The sequence below is a fragment of the Mirounga angustirostris genome, unplaced genomic scaffold (assembly GCF_029215605.1).
Source record: "Mirounga angustirostris isolate CCGP_5_RB_7025 unplaced genomic scaffold, mMirAng1.0.hap1 SCAF_4, whole genome shotgun sequence".
Lineage (NCBI taxonomy): Eukaryota > Metazoa > Chordata > Mammalia > Carnivora > Phocidae > Mirounga > Mirounga angustirostris.
In genome coordinates this window covers 61,158,822-61,180,245 of record NW_026991712.1, presented here as the reverse complement: position 1 = coordinate 61,180,245, position 21,424 = coordinate 61,158,822, and the positions used below count along the sequence as shown (strand labels likewise).

At 39.2% G+C, this 21,424-nt stretch overlaps 1 long non-coding RNA gene across 1 annotated transcript in view; it reads left to right on the top strand.

Annotated features, from left to right (window-relative positions):
* The first annotated feature begins 21,275 nt into the window (after positions 1–21,275).
* The window catches only part of LOC129046428 (uncharacterized), a 111,519-nt gene continuing 111,370 nt past the window's right edge, over positions 21,276–21,424 (top strand). The window contains exon 1 of the long non-coding RNA XR_008507690.1: positions 21,276–21,408. This is a non-coding gene — a long non-coding RNA (uncharacterized LOC129046428). The remainder of the gene's footprint in view (positions 21,409–21,424) is intronic.

The window sequence follows — 21,424 nt, the reverse complement described above, 5'->3', positions numbered from 1 at the left end:
GTGGCTAGGACTTCCAGTACAGTGTTGAATAAAAGTGGTGAGAGTTGAAATCCTTGTTCCTGATCTTAGAAGAAATGCTCTCAGTTTTTCACCATTAAGTATGATGTTAGCTATGAGATTTTCACATATGGTCTTTATTATATTGATGTATGTTCCATCTAAACCTACTTTGTTGAGGGTTTTTTTCATGAATGGATGTTGTACTTTGTCAAATGCTTTTTCTGCATCTATTGAAATGATCCTATGGCTTTTATCCTTCCTCTTGTTAAAGGAAGGTATCACATTGACTTATTTGTGAATATTGAACCACTCTTGCATCCCTGGAATAAATACCACTTGATTGTGGTGAATTATTTCTTACAATGTATTGTTGGACTCAGTTTGCTAATATTTTGTTGAGGATTTTTGCATTTATATTCATCAGAGATATTGGCCTATAGTTTTCTTTCTGTCTTTCTTTCTTTTTTTTTTGTAGTGTCTTTATCTGGTTTTGGTATCAGGGTAATGCTGGCCTCATAGAATGAATTTGGATGTTTTCCTTCCTCTTATATTTTTTTGGAATAGTTTGACAATAATAAGTATTACCTCTTCTTTAAATGTTTGATAGTACTCATCTGTCAAGCTATCTGGTCCTGGAGTTTTGTTTGTTGGGAATTTTTTTGACTGCTAATTAAATTTCATTTCTAGTAATCAGTCTGTTCAATTTTCTATTTCTTCTTGTTTCAGTTTTGGAAGGTTATATGTTTCTAGGAACTTATCCATTCTTCTAGGTTGTCCAGTTTGTTTGCATATAATTTTTCATAATATTCTCATAATGCTTTGTATTTCTGTGGTGTCATTTGTTATCTCTCTTCCTTCATTTCTGATTTTATTTATTTTAGTCCTTTCTTTTTTTGTAATGAATCTGGCTAAAGGTTTATCAATTTTGTTGATCTTTTCAAAGAACCAACTTCTGATTTCATTGATCAATTCTATTGGTTTTTTTTTTTTTAGTCTCTATTTCATTTGTTACTGCTCTAACCTCTATTATTTCCTTTCTTCTACTGGCTTTTGGCTTGTTTGTTCTTCCTTTTCTAGCTCCTTTAGGTGTAAAGTTAGGTTGTTCTTTTGAGATTTTTCTTCTTGATGTAAGCCTGTATTGTTATAATCTTCCTTCTTAGAATAGCTTTTGCTGCATCCCAAAATTTTTGGATCATTGTGTTTTCATTTTCATTTGTCTCTATATATTTTTCATTTCCTCTCTGATTCTTTGGTTGGCCTATTCATTGTTTAGTAGCATGTTATTTAACCATGTATTTGTGTTCTTTCCAGATTTTTTCTTGTGAATATTTCCAGTTTCATACCCATTCTAAAAGCATTGTATTTTCCCCCACCATGTTTTATGTATATGATATTACACTTTACATCTTTTAATTTTGTGAATTCCTTGACTGATTTTTATAGATATAATGGATTTTACTGCTTTTATGCTTTAACCTTCATACTGGCAAGGGTTTCTTTGGAGTAGTACTGGCCCCTACTGGGACTGCTTGCAGAATGTGACATGGCAGGAACCCCTTTGGAGGGACTCACTCCAGATGAGTGGTTGGATCTGCAGGAGAATGTGAGTACAGAGAATGCAGTGTTAGCAAGGTAGGTGGAGGGTATTCATACTAGTTCCTGCAAGTGTCCCACTATCTAGGCTGGGGGTAGGGGAGAGATATGCTAATAACTCTATTTTTTTTAGAGAAGTTTCCTAAAGGTTCCTGCCCCTGCAGGACATGTTCTGAAATTAATAAATAAATTTCTCGTATATCCAGGCACTTTTTAAACTTCTGTTTCTATACAATATCTCTGGCAGGGTTATTTGTTATGCTGCCTTGTTAAGGGCATGGACGCAGTTTCCTGTCACCCCCTGGTTCTCCTAGAGTGAAGCCTGCTGATTTTTAAAGTACCCAGAGTTAAGCCCTACTGATTGTAAAACCTCCTGAAGTAAAGACCCACTTGTTTTAAAAGCCAAATGCTAAGACACTCATCTTCCCAGTGTAGGTCCCCCATGTCTGGGGTGCCTGGCATAGGGTCTACTCCTCTCCCTTCTCTGTACTTGTGGTATCCCTCCTGTTTGTGGTTAGTCTCTCCAAGAGTTTGGTTCCGACCACATCTCCACCCCTGCTACCCTTTGCTGTGTGGCTTCCTCTCTACAATTAACTGTGGAAATCTGTTCTGCTAGTCTTTGGGTATTTTCTGGGTTGGTTTCACTAATGTGGCTGTTATCTAGGTGTGTCTGTGGGATGGGGGGAGCTTAGGATCCTTCTATTCCAGCATCTTCCCAGAAATCCAGGCCTATTTAGGTCTTTCTTAATTTCCTTCAGTAATTGTTTGCAGTTTCCTGTGCAGGAATTTGTGCATCTTTCATGAGACTTGTTCCTAGGTTTTTGATATTTTTGATACTGATGCTATTGGTATTACTAAACATTTTTTATTTTCTAGTTGTTTACTACTGATATATTGATGCGTTTTTCATTTTTGTGTGTGTGTTACCCTAATATCCAGGAGTCTTGCTAAATCCACTTAATTCTAACCATTAATCTGTAACTTCTTTGGGATTTTTTATTAATACAATAATGTCATCTGTAAATAATGAGAGTTTTACTTCTTCTTTCCCATATTATAACTTTTATTTCTTTATCTTGTCCTATTTGCTTTGGTTAAGATTTAAATATACTGTTAAATAAAAATGGTGCTAGAGGGCCTTCTTATTTTGATGTAGATCTCAAAGGGAGATTTCCAACATTTCACCATTAAAGATGATGTTTGTTACAAAATTTTTTTTAGATATACTTTATCAGATTAAGGTAATTTTATTCTAATTTTAGTTTGCTAAGAGGTTTGGAATTTTACTAGATTTTCTCTTCTTCATCTATTACGAGAATTATATGGTTTTTTTTTTCTTTTATTCTTTTAATGTGAGAAATTACATTGATTTTTCAAATGATAGGCTATCTTTGAATTCCTGAAATGTAACCAATTTTGTTATGATATAATAGTCTATTTACACAATACTGGCTTCAGTTTGCATATACATACATATATACTTTATCATTTATATATTTAAGTTTGTTCATGAAAGAGATTAGACCATAAATTTTATTTCCTTGAAAAATTCAGTTTTAATATAAAGGTTATAGTGGTCTCTTTGCTTGGCTTTCTGTCTTATCTATTGCACTATTCCCCAGAGAGTCTCTCTTTTTGAAGCTCTCTCACCTATATTTCACTGTCATTTTTACTTGGATGCATGGGAGGAGAGATAGTAGAGCAATATCTGATGTTCTGATTAAGCCTCAGTTTTAGGCAGGCACTGAGAACTTAGGTTTTAGGGGTATGGTCTTCACCGGTGTTCCGTACCTTCTGTAGATGTGGTATTGGACTGAATCCTTTCCTTGCTCCCAGGGGTAGAGCTTCTTGGCCCGCATCCCTCTTGTTTCTGTCTCTTAGATGCAGTGTGTTTCTACCAATGCTCTCTGGCCAGTTTTTATGCTTTTTCCCCTGATGTTTAAAGATTTTGTTCCATAAGGGAGATCAGGGAGTTAGGTCTGGATGTTTTGGCAATGGCTATTATTCCTTCTCCAGAAAGGACCATGAAGAATGAAAGATCTCTTTCTCTCTCTTTGTCTCTGTCTCTCCCTCCCATGTAAGGATAAAGTGAGAAGGCAGCTTTTTGCAAGAACCCAGCCATGCTGGCACCTTGATGTTGGATTTCTAGCTTCCAGAACTGTGAGAAAATAAAAGTAATTTCTGTTGTTCAAACCACTCAGTCTATGGCATTTTGTTATTGAAATCCAAGATGACTAATATAGTGGTTCATATTTGCATCTGCTCCAGATAAGCAAATGCTCAGCTCCAGTTTCTCCCTGAAGGTGCCAGTCTCTCTTACTTTGGAATTAGTTGCTCTGTGACCTCAGTTCTGTGACAGCTTCAAGAAAAAGAATTAATTTTCAACTTGTCCATCTTTTTTCTTGTTTTAGGTTTAGGAGTGATGCTCTTTCAAGCTTCTTACTCTCTGAGCTGAACCATTAAAGTTAATTAACGACCTCCTGGCCATGTTGCCCTAACCCACTTCAGCAACAGTCTACAATAGAAATTTATTTCAGATACAGTACTCAAATGGTAGCATTCTGCACAAGAGATCTGCTATAGGGCAACCCATAACAGGAAGATAAAGGAAGATAAATGGAGACTGAATTGGTCTTCTCTCCCCTCTTCAAATATATGTACCACAAACAACATGTTCTTTCTTTTCTTTTCTTTTTTTTTTAGAGAGAGAGAAAGAGAGAGTGCATGAGTGGGAGGGGAGAGAAAGAGGGAGAGGGAGACAGAGAATCTTAAGCAGGCTCCACACCCAGCATGGAGCCTCACATGGGGCTCCATCTCAGGATCCTGAGATCATGCCCTGAGCCGAAATCAAGAGTCAGCCACTTAACTGACTGAGCCACCCAGGTACCCTCTACAAACACATTTTTCTGAACTAATAATGGGAATCTATTATCTGATACATGGTATATAATGTCACCAAATATTTGTAAAGGGGCTGTCTTGGAAAATTTGTTAAGTATACAAGACATAAAGTAGAATTGTGGTGGATACTCCAGTTAAGTCCCCCTTTAAGGAAGGACTTGCCACTCAACTGTGGAGAGTGTCATCAGTAGATTGCATTTGGGCATCAGCTTTTAAAGAGTCTGCTTCAACTACTGAGGGCTGCTTTGCTAGAAATCACACCCTCCCCAGGCACCTCGTGTCCTATGACTGAGAGGTGGAGGTTATTTCTGATGGGCATTACTCACTCCAGGGCTCCCTACCAGGTTGGCCAAGAATTAGTCATCTTTAAATTGTGGTTTAAATTCTCCATTTGCCCAATCCTGCTTCCTCCTCTTTTCTTTCATGGTGTGGATCCTGAATAAATATCTAGCCCTCCAAATTCCTCATCAGTATCTGCTTCCAGAGAATCCAACCTGAAATAGCAATGTACTTTAATTTTTTCCTTTGCAGTTTTATATCTTTATATCATTCATAGAGGTTATCATGCTGTAATGCTCAAAAATGTGTTCTTTGTTGTTGACTGATTTGGTTGATTAGGATCAATAAAAAATGGGATAGATGTCACAAACTTAGTTTATTGTAGGATGCAGTGCTCTATATATTTTTTATCTTTGATTCCATCCTTGATACTCCCTTTCCCTTATTCCCCATATCCAATCCATCCAGCTGTATTTGAAGTCCTACCTTCATATATCTCTCTAGCTATTTCTTTACATATTGTGTTCAATACCCTAGTCCAAGCCATTGTTATCATTTGCTTGGACAACTGCAGGAGACTCCCTACTGTTCTCCCTACTACCATTCTTTCTTATCATCAACCAATCCTTTATTAAATTTTTTTATTGAGATATAATTGAATCCTTTAAAATATTTTTCCAGTCAATCCACTTTTTACAAAGAAACCAGAGAGATCCTTTAAGATCCCTTACATAAAACTCTTTGGTGGTTTTTCATTGATCTTAGAATAAAGTCCAGACTTTAATGTGGCCAGCCAAGCTTTGCATGAACTAGCTAGGCCCACTTCTTTGGTATTACCTTCTATTCTTCTTCCCTTCCCTTCATGTCTGCCTGTTCCTTAACCCCACCTGTTCTGTCTCAGGACTTTATTCTTACAGTCCTTTAACTAGAATGCTTCACCAGACCATTGGCTGGGTCAGTGTTACCTTTCAGTTCAAATAACACCTTTTCTGAAAGACTTTCCCTGATCATTCTACCAAAAGTAGTATTCCTCTTTTAATCATATTTCCCTTATATCATTTTTTTATTACTTGAAATTTCTTGAATTGTTATTTGCTTATGTTCTATCTCACTCCAGTAGAATATCAGCTGTAGGAGGTCAGATCCCTTATCTATCTTGTTCACTTCTGTGTCTAGTTCCTAGAATATTATAGTTCCTATTTTTTATTTTTATTTATTATTATTATTATTTTTAAAGATTTTATTTATTTGAGAGAGAGAGCACAAGTGGGGAGGGTGTGGGGGCAGAAGGAGAGGGAGAAGCAGACTCCCTGCTGAGCAGGGAGCCCCACGTGGGGCTTGATCCCAGGACTCTGAGATCATGACCTGAGCCAAAGGCAGACACTTAACTGAGCCATCCAGCTGCCCCTATAGTTCCTGGTTTTATACATATTTATTCAAAGAATGAATAAATGGCACGGTTGAACCTGTCAACTTTTTCCAAATGTTAGCATCTTGTAAACATGGATTATCATAATCTTTAAAAATATAGCAGTTAAACATGTGGGCTTTTAAGCTGAATTGCTTGGATTCAAATACTAGCTTTATGGATTCCTAAATGGTGTGATATTGAGCAAGTTACATATCTCTCTGTAAGCCTCTTTCCTTACCCTCCTCCCCCCATGGGGATAATAGTAACTACTATCTACCTTAAGGGTTACGACAAAGATTATATGAGATAACCCATGCAACATACTTAGAGCAAAGCCAGGTATGTAGTAAGTGCTCCAAAAACATTACTTATTAATTGTAGTATAGGGAGTTACATGGAGATCTTGCCTTAAATGTAGGTAGAACTAGCAGTCATCTGTAGGGTAACCTTTGAGGGGCAGTGGGAAAATTTTCTTGCTTCAGAAGCTTCTACATGTCTGCTAAATTGCTTGACATTTTATCTTTGGGAATTTTTTCCTTGGATTTAGTCATTGTTTGCCCCTACAAAGCAGTTATGCAGGTTGGACAAGAAAGGATTGGGAGAGAGAAGACAGATGGGAGAGACCAATGTAGAATGAAACCAACAAAGATGGGTGCAGGTAGCAGATAAACTGTATTAGAGAGATCCAGAGAGGGTGAAAACATAGGTGAGGGACTGTACATGAGAAGAAGGGCTCCTGTCCTTGGGAAGGTTTGGAGGAAATGAAGCCCTCGGATACAAAGGAACTGGATCTAGGATCCAAGTCAGAGATTAAGGCATGGATAATCTCTTGTTCCTGGACTGGAGTATAAGATAGTTAATGCAACTAGGGAACAACTCAGTCCCAGCCAAGAGGTCTTACAGAGCTCCTGTAAAAGGAGCAAAACTGGTCTCAGATTTAGTCATTTGGTTATAATAAAACTAGAAGTATTTAAGAGCTAGCATCCAAACAGATCATGGGATCTTTACGGTGAAAGCATGGTTGGTACAGTAACAAGGGCTTGAGCTAGAGTCAGACACTTATATTTCAGCTCTGCTATTTACCATCTGTCTTAATTTGAGTGGGTTACTTAACTCCTCTGAGCCTCAGGTTCTCTACCTGATGAAAAAGAACATTATAATATGTTTCTGATAGAAGTTTTTGTGGTAGATTAAGTGAGCTAACATGTGATTAACATTCTGCAGAGTTCCAGGTACAGCATAGAAGTTCAATAAATGATAGTTTCTCTCCCTTTTATTGGTCATTTATATGGTGGGATGAATGTTTTTACATTTGCTCTATTAATAATAGTTCTTTCTGTCTGCCAAGGGCAAAACATTTATAGCAGTGAATGGTTTGATTAGGGGAAGGTGGGGAAAAAAAGGAAGAAGAAATAATATTGAATGTCAGGTCTGGATGGAGTATCCAGTGGGGTATCACTGATATGCTTTAGAGTATTTCAGGTAGTCCTGTAGCAACTTGGGAAGAGTGGCTTGCTTATGATCCAGTTAATTCTGCTCATTTTATCCTTTACTTCCACAAGGAAGTATTCTCTTTTCTTATATCCTTGCTGTATTACAGTGATTACAGAGTGTACCTTTATTCTTATGATTATTTCCTTACCAGCTCTCTTCCTCACTGGGCTGCTTGCTCCATGCAGGCAGGCAACGCATTTGTATGCAGTGTGCCCACAGTATGCAAAATGACCATAATAGCACCTAGCAAATAGGCAGGGGGCACCAGGATTGGGAAGAGGAACATTCAAATATTGAGAGTGTTGAGATAATTTAACTTTTCTTTCTTTATAGTTTTGCCTAGGGCTTTCAGAATTGTTAAAATGCTGTATGGATATTATGATTCACTTGAGAGATGTTGGAGATTTACAAACTCTTATTATTATCCACATCCATGGGTACCACTTTCTTTCTGGAAGATCTTGATATAGTTACTTATAAAATGTCTGCTGGTATCAGCAGCAGTGCATGTAATACCTATGAGGCAACAACTATTCATTATGGCTGTTGTAGGTGTTTTGAAGAAGAGAATGAATTATTAAGATTATTTATTTATTATATATATATATTTATTTATTATATATTTATAAATTTTAGGAAAATATATATTAATAATAATTATTTTTCCCACCTACTTTTAGGGATACATGTGAGTTTTTTCCCCATCAATGAAATAATATTCATTACAGTAACTAAGAGTGGAATTTCATTGTGAAATTACATTAATGTTAAACATTACATTAATGGTGGATATTACATTAATGATAAACAAAATTTTGTGTAAATATATTAAGTATGAGACTTATTGAAGAATGAAAATATAAATTCCCACATTAAAACGTATACTGACAATAAATTATGTTCCCATATTAACTTTTATTAAGATTTTTTTATTTGGTCATGAAAGATAATCTGAAAATTAAACAACACTTTACTTACCAGAACTTTTTTTTTTTTGGCATTTGCACAAAAATGAAGGTTGTTAAACTTGAAGAGCTAAAGGTTTTTCTTGGAGAGTGGATATGAAATATGACACCTTCTTTTTTGGTAGAACACCAAAAATAATGATGTGGAATTAAATGAGTTCACTAGTTTTCAAATGAAAATGATTCAGGGAAAAGAATGCATGAGAGGTCGTCGCTTAAGGAAAATTTTTGCACTTACCTATCCCAAATCGTTGGGATATGATTGTGATGTTTTCCTAGTAGCCTGTTTACATTTTTGAGTAATTGTTTCCATTATTTTGAAGTGAAGTAAGAAAAAAATACTTTAACTTATCTTACCAGAGTAAGTGAAATAAGCATTTTCTACATGCTTTCCTTAGCTACCATTTCTTGACCCTCCTCTACCCTCTACTGTGGATCAGGCATTGGCCAAGTCCTTTAAATATGTTCTTCACAACAGTTCCAGATACTATTATTCCTATTTTTATAGGTGCAAAAAAATGATGCTTGCCCAAGGTCACCAATTGAGTAGGAACAGCCTGAATTTTCACTCAGATCTAAGTTTCCATTAAAATATGTTATATTCTCCAAATTAAGATTCTAAAATACTAAAAATTCTAAAAATGTTAACATGAAAAATATAATTTTAAGTACTAAACAGAAATCAAAGAATCCAATAAAACCAAGCAACTTCTTTTCTAAGGTGTTCAATTAGTAATAATGGCATATCTTTTTATATCAACCTCAGATAATGGGTCACTACAGATAATGTCACTGATTTCTAATCCCCTTAGAGGGGATAATTACCTACTGAGTTAATCATAATGATGACATTTTTTCTTGAATAGAAAGGAGAATGAAGACAGTTATCAATGTGAAAATTCAACCGTTTAAAATCTTTTCCCAGTGGATTATGGGGTATTCTTTGTTGATGCAATAAAGAGGCTGAGATAAACACATCATAACCCCCCCTACACTGGGTACTAGGCAAATAGCTTATCTGACAGAGAAAGGATATACAGTCCCTCAAACCAACAATGACAGGATGCTCTCAGGGACAGCAGGATCTCTCTCTCTGCTCTTGCCTTGCGTGGCACATGACAAACAGTAGTGAAAAATTAGCAATTATTGGCATTTGTCAAGTCTGGTTCTGTGGCAGGAAAATGGAAACAGCAGCAATCATGCTCAATTTAAGTCTCCAGTGATGTCAGGCTTTTCATAGACTCACATGGACATCTGAAGAGACTTGAAAAGGTTTACAGATGTGCAGTCAGCTATGACAGTGATGCTGCCAACGTGGCTCATGGATCAACTAACGATTAAGATATCAAAAGCGATCTCTGTAGCTTGCTGACAGCTGGTTCAATTGTTTGCACCTGTTTCCCCTGCATTACACATGTGTCTGGAACGGATTATTCTGCCTTGCACTAGAAACATTTCACCTTTCCTCACTGTGACGTCCTCCAGGACCATCACTCCCGAAGACCAGGTGGCTCTCTACGAGGGTCCACAGAGGGAGGAAACCTGTGTGCTTTTGAAAATGGCTCTGGGATGTTGGGCCTGACAAGGTTATCAGTTAAGGTTAGTTCTTGTTAACAGTTAACAGTGATAATACGAACAATGTTTGCTTCTAACAGGAATAAGGGAGAGAGCTCTGTGATCCCACAGGGATATTCAACCTTCATCTCTTCTTCAGATAATAGTATCACCATCCATCCAGCCATCTTGAATCTGGTGGTAGAACTAGATAGGAGTATAAGTAAATCAACGAGCCATTCCCTGGGTCCCCTGGTCTTCCTGTTGCCCAGGATATCTCTCTCACTCTCAGAGCCAAATTTACCGTGAAGCTGAGGAAACTCAAGCTTCAGATTCTTGCAGTTGCATGGGCTCTTTCCCAGGTTCTGAGAGTTGCCCTCTCAAGGGGTTCACATGGTTACATATTTTTGTAAAATGTGCAAAAGTAAGACATTTTAACCACAGTGGGTTAAGACTGCTGTTTCTTTCCACTTTGACTTCTCCTCTGACATACTTCCCATCATGTGATGTGGTGTTGGGGTGGTTGTGGGCACTTTTAGTGTCTGGTTAAGGGGAAGCTGAGTTGGGGACACATTTAGTTTGGGTTTAGTGGGATTTTTTTATGCGGTTTGCAGTCACTTCCATGTATATTTAAGTTATTGCTGGCTTCCAGGAATACTCCCTACTGTCCATTATTTATGCCTAATTTGGAATTCATAATTCTATATTCTTTTTTTAAAAAATTTTATTTATTTATTTGAGATAGAGTGAGAGAGAGAGAGAGAGCACATGAGAGGGGGGAGGGTCAGAGGGAGAAGCAGACTCCCTGCTGAGCAGGGAGCCCGATGCGGGACTCGATCCCGGGACTCCAGGATCATGACCTGAGCCGAAGGCAGTCGCTTAACCAACTGAGCCACCCAGGTGCCCCCATAATTCTATATTCTTAAGGAGGATCCCCTAAATTATAAAAGTTGCTGGTCCCCCAAAACCTGCTATCTCCCACTTGCTCCTTATATCTAGTCACCAAATCCTGTCCATTCCATCTAGCGGTATGCTGGTCAACTGGTTCTCAAAAAATAAAAAGCCCAGATTTATAGTGTGTGCTAATTTCTGTGGCCAATTTCCATCACAGCTACCAAGCTACCAATGGTTTAATAAGCAGCTCATATTATTTCTTTTCTTTTCTTTTTTTAAAGATTTATTTATTTATTTTAGAAAGAGAGAGAGAGCATACAAGTGAGCAGAGGCGGGGGCAGAGGCAGAGGGAAGGAGAATCCTCAAGCAGATTACCTGCTGAGCACAGAGCCTGATGTGGGACTCCATCCTAGGACCCTGAGATCATGACCTGAGCCGAATTCAAGAGCCGGACATTTACCCACTGAGCCACCCAGGCACCTCATGGTATTTCTGAATATGTAACAATTGACCATTGCAAGCTGGTACAACATGGCTCCAATATACCACTAATGCTCCCTCAGAAATAATTTTATGAACTGGCCTCTCTTCTTCATTTCTAATTACCTTAGTTAAGACTTTCATCTTTCCTCAACCCCATCATCCCAAGACCATTCTTTTTTTTTTTTTTTTTAAGATTTTATTATTTATTTGAGAGAGAGGATGAGGGGAGAGAGAGCGCACATGAGAGGGGGGAGGGTCAGAGGGAGAAGCGGACTCCCCGCTGAGCAGGGAGCCCGATGCGGGACTCAATCCCGGGACTCCAGGATCATGACCTGAGCCGAAGGCAGTCGCTTAACCAACTGAGCCACCCAGGCGCCCCCAAGACCATTCTTAACAGCTTCTTATCCTGTTTTCAGTTACCTGGCTGTTGTGAGCGCAGTCTACCTTCTAGAATACCACTAGATTTACTTCTTAAAATGCAAATTTGACCATGGGAGCCTCTCACTTTAATCCTCCTCTGGCTTCCCCGTTATCCACAGGGGAAAAATTGAAATTCCCAAGCTTGTTTACAAGTTCCTTCATGTTCTGACTCTTACACATCATCTGGCCTCATCTCCCTCCATAGTACTGGAGCTTCCTGAGTGAACTCAACAATTCCCAAACATGATGAAGCCATCACTTTTCTGGGCTTTTGTTCATGCTGTGCCTCTGCTTGGATTCTGCTTCTTTTCTTTCTCTGCTTGGCAAACTCCTATGCATGCACACATCTATACACTGGTCTGTTTTACAGACTGTGGAAAAGTTTCTCTGCATGACGGCTACCTCAAGGATGTCCTCTGCAGAGACTCATTAAATTTACAAAAGTTCACTTGAAGACCCAGGACAAAAGGAGGGACAAAGAACGGAATATCTCCATATCAGAAGTTACATTTCCCCAAATTCTCTATGTATCTCACCAAACAATACCAAACATAGCATTGTCCCACTAATTGAGACCACTCTTTCATTGCTGGCTCTAAAACATATCATTCACTATTGCAGGATCAAAGAAACTGAATTTGGATTTGGGATCCCAGGCCAGGAGTGTGAAAAGTTAACGTCAGGTTTTCTGCCCAAGTCAGCTTCCAGAGATAGTCATTAAAATAATGTCCTCTATCTTGTTGAACTGATAACCTGTGTCATACTGTCACATCCAAAACCATTCTGTATCTCTTCTACTTTCAGTTGCATTCCCTGTGAAGGTTACTCAACTTCATAAGGTTCTTGGGTCTTCCAACAGGATTCTTTCCATACTTTTTATAGAACTCATGAAGATGTACATAACCATCTGTTTATATGCCTATCTCCTATGGCTAGACTATACACTCCTCAAGAATAGGAACCAGATCTTGTTAAACCTGATATTCTCAATGCCTAACAAAATGGATCCTCAGTAGCATGTAGAAATCCTCAATAAGTATGTGCTGAATCAAGAATGGAGGGATGGATATATGAATGAAATGATGAAGTAGGCAAGGCAGTGGTCAAGGTAGGAGAGATAAATTTTTCCATATTCATACAAGTGGCAGTTGGAATACACCCAGCATGATACAATCAAATGACAACTCTGGAAATAAATAGTGGAAGCTCTTGGTTTTGTTGCTATTAATGTTTACAAGTATAATGTCTTTATGAAATTAATCCTTATTGATATAATAAATTTTAAAAAAGATTTATTTATTTATTTGAGAGAGAGCGAGAGTGCACAAGAGAGTGAACAAGAGTGGGGGTGAAGGGCAGAGGGAGAGGGACAAGCAGGCTCCCTGCTGAGCAGGGCGGCCAACTGGGTGCTCGATCCCAGGACCCTGAGATCATGACCTAAGCTGAAGGTAGATGTTTAATGGACTGAGCCACCCAAGCATCCCTTGATATGATAAATTTTAAGCATTAAAAAAAGAAATTTAGTTGGGGGGGGCCCTGGGTGGCTCAGTCAATTGAGTATTCAACTCTTGATTTCAGCTTGGTCATCTCAGGGTCATAAGGTTGGGTTCCATGTTCAGCACAGAGTCTGCTTGAGATTCTTTCTCCTCCTCTACCTCTGCTCCCCCCCTGCTCATGTGCTCTCTCTCTCTCTCTCTCTAAAATAAATAAATAAATAAAATCTTCAAAAAAAATTTTTTTTAAAAGAGATATAGTTGGGATAATAGGAAAAACTACTAGAATTAAAGTCCAGCTCATGCCTGTAGTGAGTACATGATGAGCACTTAATGAATACTAAGCGTTGTATAAGAAAAGGGGATACACAGGGCTAACTGGGGGGAAGAGGTGGTAAGCTAAGAGAGGAGAGACCAAAAAGCAGTGTGGAAAAGAAATGCAGAGGAGGCTATTGTGATAATAAAGAAACTTGCTATTGGCTTTGTAGGAAAAAACTGGGGTGGGGCAGAGGAATATAGGAAGGAACAAATACCTTAGACAGAAAGGTATCTACTAAACTAAATGAAAAAAGTGGGTGAGTAGATGGTTGCAGGCACCAATTTCAATAGACTGATTTGCAGAGGACTTTCTTATACATTATAAATACACATCATATAATTGATGTTTCTAAACTTTATGACAGTGTTTCCCAAAATATGTTTTGTGGAACACTAATGTTTTCAAGATGGTAATGGTTGTTTCATTGGAAAAATATTCCACATACCTTATAACCAACCTTTGCTCTCTTAGATATTAAAGGCTCTGGGAATTTGAAAACACATGTCAGCCCCCCTTTTTTGTTTTAATTTATCCCCTTTTTTAACCCAACTTTTCCCAAATATTTCTAACCACTAAACACTTCTTTCATAAAACATCTACTGAGACAGCAAAGGATGAGAGTTTTCCTCAGAACATAGTTAATAAATATATGTGTTTCATCTAATTCACATCAAGGAGGCCCCAGAGTGTGACATGGACAGGGATACTTTATTTCAACCAATCTTAATTTTTAATAACCACAGAGAAAAAATAGGCACAAGTGACTTACTATTTGAAACTCAGTTTTCTTCTCTGTGGTATTTTCTTCTTTGCCCTCAATTTTCTTCTCTGCCCCACCAATATGTGAAGATGATGGGAACAGCATCTCTGAAAATGCTTTGGAAAGGTTTAGAACAGCTGCTGGAAGGCAACATGACCAGATCACTGGACTAGGAGTCAGGAGACCTGGCATGCCTGGCTTTGACAGTTAATCTTCCATTAAGTGTGTGGGTTTACAAAAGTTATATGAACTGCCAGGATTTCACTTTCATATATATATATTGCATACGTGCATGCAAAAGACTGGGTCTAAAAGCTAAAAGGTCCTGAGCTGAGATTGTTTGACAGTAAGCTGAGAACAAGATGGGACACAGGGTAAGTGCCCAGTCCAGGTTGAGAAGTACTAACAGCTGGGAGTGCTACAAGATAGACATGGGAGTTAACCAAGGGGAAAGGAAGGATGGACCCACTTTTGCTGGGTGAAGAACCTGTCTGGGTGCTTGGCAACAAAACCAGGAGTGGAGGGCCATTGGCTCACACCTCCTTTCCTGGCCCTATCCACATACTTACCATTCCCATGTCAGCTTGAGCCTATCTTGGCTGTCTGTGATATCTCTACCTTCTGACTTAGGCCATAGGCCAATGGGTGCTGGATGTGGTGGTACATAGGAAACCCTCTCTACTCTTTTATAAGAATGGTCTGGAAATGGTATGCTATCCCTTACTTATCTCAGTTAGACTGCACTGAGTGGCAGGGCCCATTTGAACCTGGAGCTGTAGACTTCCTGACCATTAATACGTGTTTGTTGCCTGCTGGGTGCTATGCATAGGTGTAGAGCCCTCTGACTGCATCTGTTGTACCTAGTTTGCCTACTTCCCCATCTTCCCTGGGCTCTGGTATGTGGTTTTTCCTTTTATCTCCCTGGAAGGACTTGAGTCTAGATTTGGCCTTTTGTCCAGTTCCTGTATTTTCCTTTTCTGCCAGGGCTTAAACCAAAATCTGATTTCCAGGTTCCTATTAGGACATTTTGGCATTTCACTGTGTAGTCTTCCCATAACCTTGGGGAAATTCCTAAGCACACCCCATGGGGTGGAGTCACCTGTTGCAAAATTTTTTAAAAAGGCTTAAAATGTGAACTTTGTTGTTGTTGTTCATGAACTGTATGCAAATGACAAAAATGCCTGATATAACACTGACCAAAATCTTATCACCTTTTAGGAAAGCAATTTTGTGGCCTACCATTTACACTTTGAGGGATATCTAGAATCACTGCTGCCTCAAAGGCTGGGTGCTCTTTCTTTGTCTGTGTCTCAATATTATCCCCACACCATTAGCCTAGGTCATACCTCCCTGGACTTGGTCTTAAATTGCCACAGTACGCTTCCTGCCAAGCTGGTCAGACTCCAAAGTCAGTCCCAGCTTGTTCTTGTTCCCAGATGGCCCAGACATGTGATTGCTGGCTTGGTGCAAAGAGGGAGTAGGAAGGGTTGTGGAATGACATCATGTGCACATTTAACTAAAACATGTCCAGCTATATATAGGAGTTCAGAGAGATCAGGTGGTCAGAGTTCAGGAGTTCAGAGATCAGCATAGGTTCCACCCCCCTCATCTCACAAATTGATTGTGCATCTGGGCGCGAGCAGGAAACGGCAGGCAGAAATCAATTTCCCTTGATCAGTCTTAGTTCTCTCTTGTTTCTCCATGGTGTGAACATCTCACTGGGCTGGGTATGATTATAGTATTAAAGATATATATTTTACTTAACCACACGGTCCTTTAGTTCAACCCTATTATATCATTTGCTGCTCAACAAAAGAAATAGTCATCTGGGCCAAAGCTGTAAGAAAACTGGTTCTTTTGGATCTTCCAGAGCAGTACTGTCCAATAGACCTTTTGGTGATGAAGGAAAAGTTCTTTCGTTTGTAGAGTCCAGTATGGTAGCAAGTAGGAACATGTGGCTATGGAGTACTTGACATGTGGCTTGTGTGACAGAGAAATTTAAACTAAAAATTCATTTCAATGAAATAGCCTCATGCTACTATATTGAGTGGTATTAGTTTTCTATTTCTGTATGCCAGATTACCACAAACTTAGCAGTTTACTTGCCCTTTTATCACCTCACAGTTCTTTGGGTCAAAAGTCTGGGATACTTTGAGTTTCTGGTTAGAATCTCAAAAGACTGAAATGAAGGTGTTGGCAGGGCTAGGCTCTTACCTGGAGACTTGGGACAAATCTGCTTATAGGCCCATTTAGTTTTTCATGGCTATAGGTCTAAGGCTCTTGTTTGCTGGGGCTGGCTATTGGCCAGGGGTCACTCTCAGCAGCTAGTGGCCAATCTCTGGTCTTTCCACATGGCGCCTTTCATCTGCAAGCCAGCAAATGGCTTATTGATTTCTTTCAGTGCATTGAATCGCTCTGATCGCTCCTTCTGCTACCAGCCTGGGAAAACACTCTGCTTTTAAAGGGCTCACTCGATTGGGTCAGGCCCACCGGTTGATCTGCCATGTATTTTATTTTAAGGCCAACTGACTAGGGAATTTGCATCTGCAAAATCCCTTCACAGTAGTACTTAGATTAGAGTCTGATTGAATAACCAGGATGGGAATCCCAGGAAGCCACCTTTAGAATTCTGCCTACCACAATCCCCTTCTTCTTAAGATTTCCAATGGTAATTTTCACCGGGCTTGACTTTTGTATATCACATTAACTTTAGAACCCAACTCCCAAGTAAAATGTGATCTCACAGTAGATAGAGTGACTTCATTGCTTGGGGTTTTAAATTCTTTTCTATTCTTGAGAATCACTTTAAAAATGTAGAAACCTAGAAGTTAGTCACTGAAAGTTGTGTGGGGGGATGGAGCTGGAGAATGTGAGCCTGGATCTACTAAGACTTTAATTTTTTTTTTTTTAAGATTTTACTTATTTATTTGACAGAGAGGAGAGAGAGAACAAGCAGGGGGAGCAGCAGGCAGAGGGAGAGGCAGACTCTCCGCTAAGCAGGGAGCCTGATGTGGGACTCGATCCCAGGACCCTGGGATCATGACCCGAGCCGAAGGCAGACACTTAACTGACTGAGCCTCCCAGGAGTCCCTAAGACTTTAACTTTTAACACTAGTTAAGATGAGGTGATGTACCATTGAGATGGGCTGGCTGAATTGTGGGGAAGGAGGATGGTGAACCAACTGAGGAGCGCTTGGAGGAGGGGACAAATGGAAGGACTTAATGACTACTGAAGGCCAACTTCATCTCTCTCCAAATTATCTACCACTTTGGCATTTGAGCTATAGGTTGCCTCTCCAACACTTAGTAGAATTTGAGAGCTATTAAGGTCAACAAAACAGCATGATTTGTTAAAAAAGAAAAGATCCCTCAAATCCTTTCAAAGTGATATCAGTCTGCATTAATGGAAGCATTATGTTCTAAACCAGAAAAAAAAAATTTTTTTTCCAGTGACTTGGCACTAGTCTTGCCTGAACATATTTCAACTGCTTTTAGTTTGGGATACCACATGTTGAAAAAGAGACAAATTAGAGAAAATTCAGAGAGCGGCAAGCAACATGATAAAATGTCTAGTTAAAGGTCCATGGCCTGGCTCAGGGGATTGGTAATGGGATGTAAATCCTCTCTCGTCAGCACTTCATTTTTAGGAATGTCTATCTAATGGCTGTCGTCACGTCACTGCTTATATTCAGAGACCAGCATGCGAGGAACTGACGGGTGGTATATGGTTCAGAATGTTGTAGTTCATGTTCCAAGTAGCATCACTGTTAGAGCCTTTTTCACCTTTCTGGTGAAGAAGTGAAGAGTTTAAACCCAGAAGCTAAATCAAGTATTCACTCTGACCTGAGCCAGTTGGTTCCGAGTTTGACTGGATGTACGCTAATTAGTCTGGGCAGAAGACTTCACTGTGTTTGAATTAGGAGTGAGAGAAATTCTTTTTCTTGAGTTTAAATAAATATCCACAGTAGTTGAACTATTTCCAAGAAGTTCGCAATCTGCTTCAAGTTTAAGTATATTTAACTACAATGAGAAATAAAACAATAAACTACAGTTTAGTGCTCATGTTGATAAGATCTGTGTATTCTATACTTCTAGGAAGATCTCCAGTGGAAGCCAAATCATAATCTGAAGGTGGCTCTGTATCAGCACAGTGTTCTTTAGATGATTCTAAAATACCCGGATGTGTCTGTCCATCTATGGCTTTTGATCAAGTCTGCATGACTGTCCAGATTGCTAGGTGGGATGAACTCTAGAATTCACAAGACTTCTGTTTTAGTCATGGATCTGATATTAACTCACTGAGTGATGCTTGGTAAATTGGTAAAATAAGAAACTGGTAATAGATGGCCTCAAAGATCTTTTTAATTGTAAAATTCTTTGATTTTATGTATATTCTCTATAGGCAGCTAGGTAGATAGATAATTAACTGTCATATTCCATTTGCTAAAGACCTCAAGGCTCTTTACAACTATCAGTCAATTTAATAAACATTTGTTGGGGCACCTGAGTGGTTCAGTCGGTTAAGGGTCTGACTCTTGATTTTAGCTCAGGTCATGATCTCATCAGGGTTGTGAGATCAAGCCCAGTGTTGGGCTCTGTGCTGGGTGTGGAGCATGCTTAATATTTTCTCTCTCTCTCTCTCCCTCAGCTCCTCCCCTCCCCCTCTTTCTCTCTCCCTCTCTAAAAAGCAAATAGGGGCAGCTGGGTGGCTCAGTCGGTTAAGTGTCTGCCTTCAGCTCAGGTCATGACCTCAAGGTCCTGGGATCGAGACTGGCATTGGGCTCTCTGCTTAGCTGGGAGTCTGCTTCTCTCTCTCCCTCTGCCCCTCCCCCCTGCTTGTGCTCTCCCTCTCAAATACATAAATAAAATCTTAAATAAATAAAAAACAAATAAATAAACATTTGTTGATGGCTTCCTATATGCAAATATTGTATTAGGCATAGAATTAGACATGGTTTCTTCCCACGGGGAATTTAAATGATTAAAATATGAATGTTATCTTACAAATTAATGTAAATATTAATGAATATGAATAATAGCATGAATATGATAGTATAATATGAATAATGACTGATGACAATATAAGAGAATTAAATAAAACCAACAAAAGAGGTGCAGACACCTGTGGATAGGATATGGGGTAGGATATATTTAATGTATAGAGATTAGAGAAGAGCATAATATTTGAACTGAATTTTTAAGCATGGGTGTGTTCAGCACAATGAACTGCTGTAATGGTAATGTGAAATTGTTTGCCTGGTAGGAGACAAGGATACAGGAAGAGCTTCAGGGCCTCTCAATTGCATGGACTACTTCTGTAGAAGTCTACTAGGGTCACCATAACAAAATTCCTCATACAGGTGGCTTAACAGAAATTTATTTTCTCACAGTTTGGGAGGGTGGAAATCCAAGATCCAGGTGTCTGCGGGGCTGGTTTCTCCTGAGGCCCCTGTCCCTGGCTTGTAAATGGCCACCTTTCCTCTGTATCCTCACATGGCCTTTTTTTCTGTACATATACATCCCTAGTTTCTCTGTCTATTCTTAGAAGGACACTAGTTCTATTGGATCAGGGCACTACCCTTATGACCTCATCAAACCTTAATTATCCCTTAAAAGGCCCCATCTTCAAATATAGTCACATTGGGGATTAGGGCTTTAACATATGAATTGGGGCTATAGGACACAATTTATAACAATTCTAAGGATCTTAGAGGGGACCTGGCCTTGAACTCACATGATGATATGTTTTTTTTTGTGAAAAGTGAAATTTTTTTTTTGTATTCTTTGTCTTTAAGAGTGCCCCCCAATAGGAGAGGCTTTAGGCCCCATGAAACGTGTGTCCACCTTCTGCCCAAGAGCAAGATATTCATTAGGTCCACTGTTCAGCAGGAGAGGTAGACCTGAGATAGGATGCTGCGTGGGGGAAGTTGACATGGAGGACATAGGGGCTGATGTGAAAATCCCAGGTTCCGATGGAGCTGTGAAAACTTTTAGACTGGGGGATCAATACATAGGAATTAAATATGCAGGTCTACAGCAGTCATCTTAATCTTGCAATCCTATACCACTAGTGTCGGCAGGAACCAACACTAACAGGAATCCAAAGGAACAAAACCTAATGGAGCATGAAGGGCATTTAGGGCATAGAGGAATGTGCTGTTACATTTGGGAGGAAATGTAGTCAGAGTCAGTGGAGATGAAGTGGGAGACCCATTCTGATTCTTTTTTTTTTTTTCTGGCATGACATAAATATAAATTAGATTTAGGAAAAGATTTCATGGTCTCAGAGTCAGGAGAAAACAGTTAATGTTAGTAAAGAGTGAAGACCTTTCAGGAAAGGGTCATGGATTCTATTCTTCTTACCTCTGCTGCTTCCCAAGGCCCTCTGCTGTTCCTCCTGTCTCCAGCTTCTTGTCACAATCACTTGGGGTGCTTGTGAAAAACGAAGATTCCCAATGACCATGCCTACTCCCAGATGGAATGAGTCAGAATCTTTGGGGGTGAGGCCCCTAAATCTTCATTCTGAAGGTTTATATTTGATTTTTTTACTCTCCAGAGATTAAGATTTACTGCCCTAGCAGAGTACTGCTCTTGGCTGTTGCTACCATTAATATCTATGGATTACAACAAGAAACTACTATTTTTGGAGCAGCTATTTTAAGCTATGCACTGTTCTAAGCAACATAGTCACTTGGTTTTCACAGTAAACCTTTATGGTCATACTATTACCCCCATCATGCAGATGAGAAACCAAGGCTCGGAAAAGTTAAACAGATTTTCCAAGGCCGTGGAAAGCAGCGGTGTCCAAAAGAGTGAAGGGGAAAAAGGAGAAGGAAGATTTGGTAAGCATATTAATTT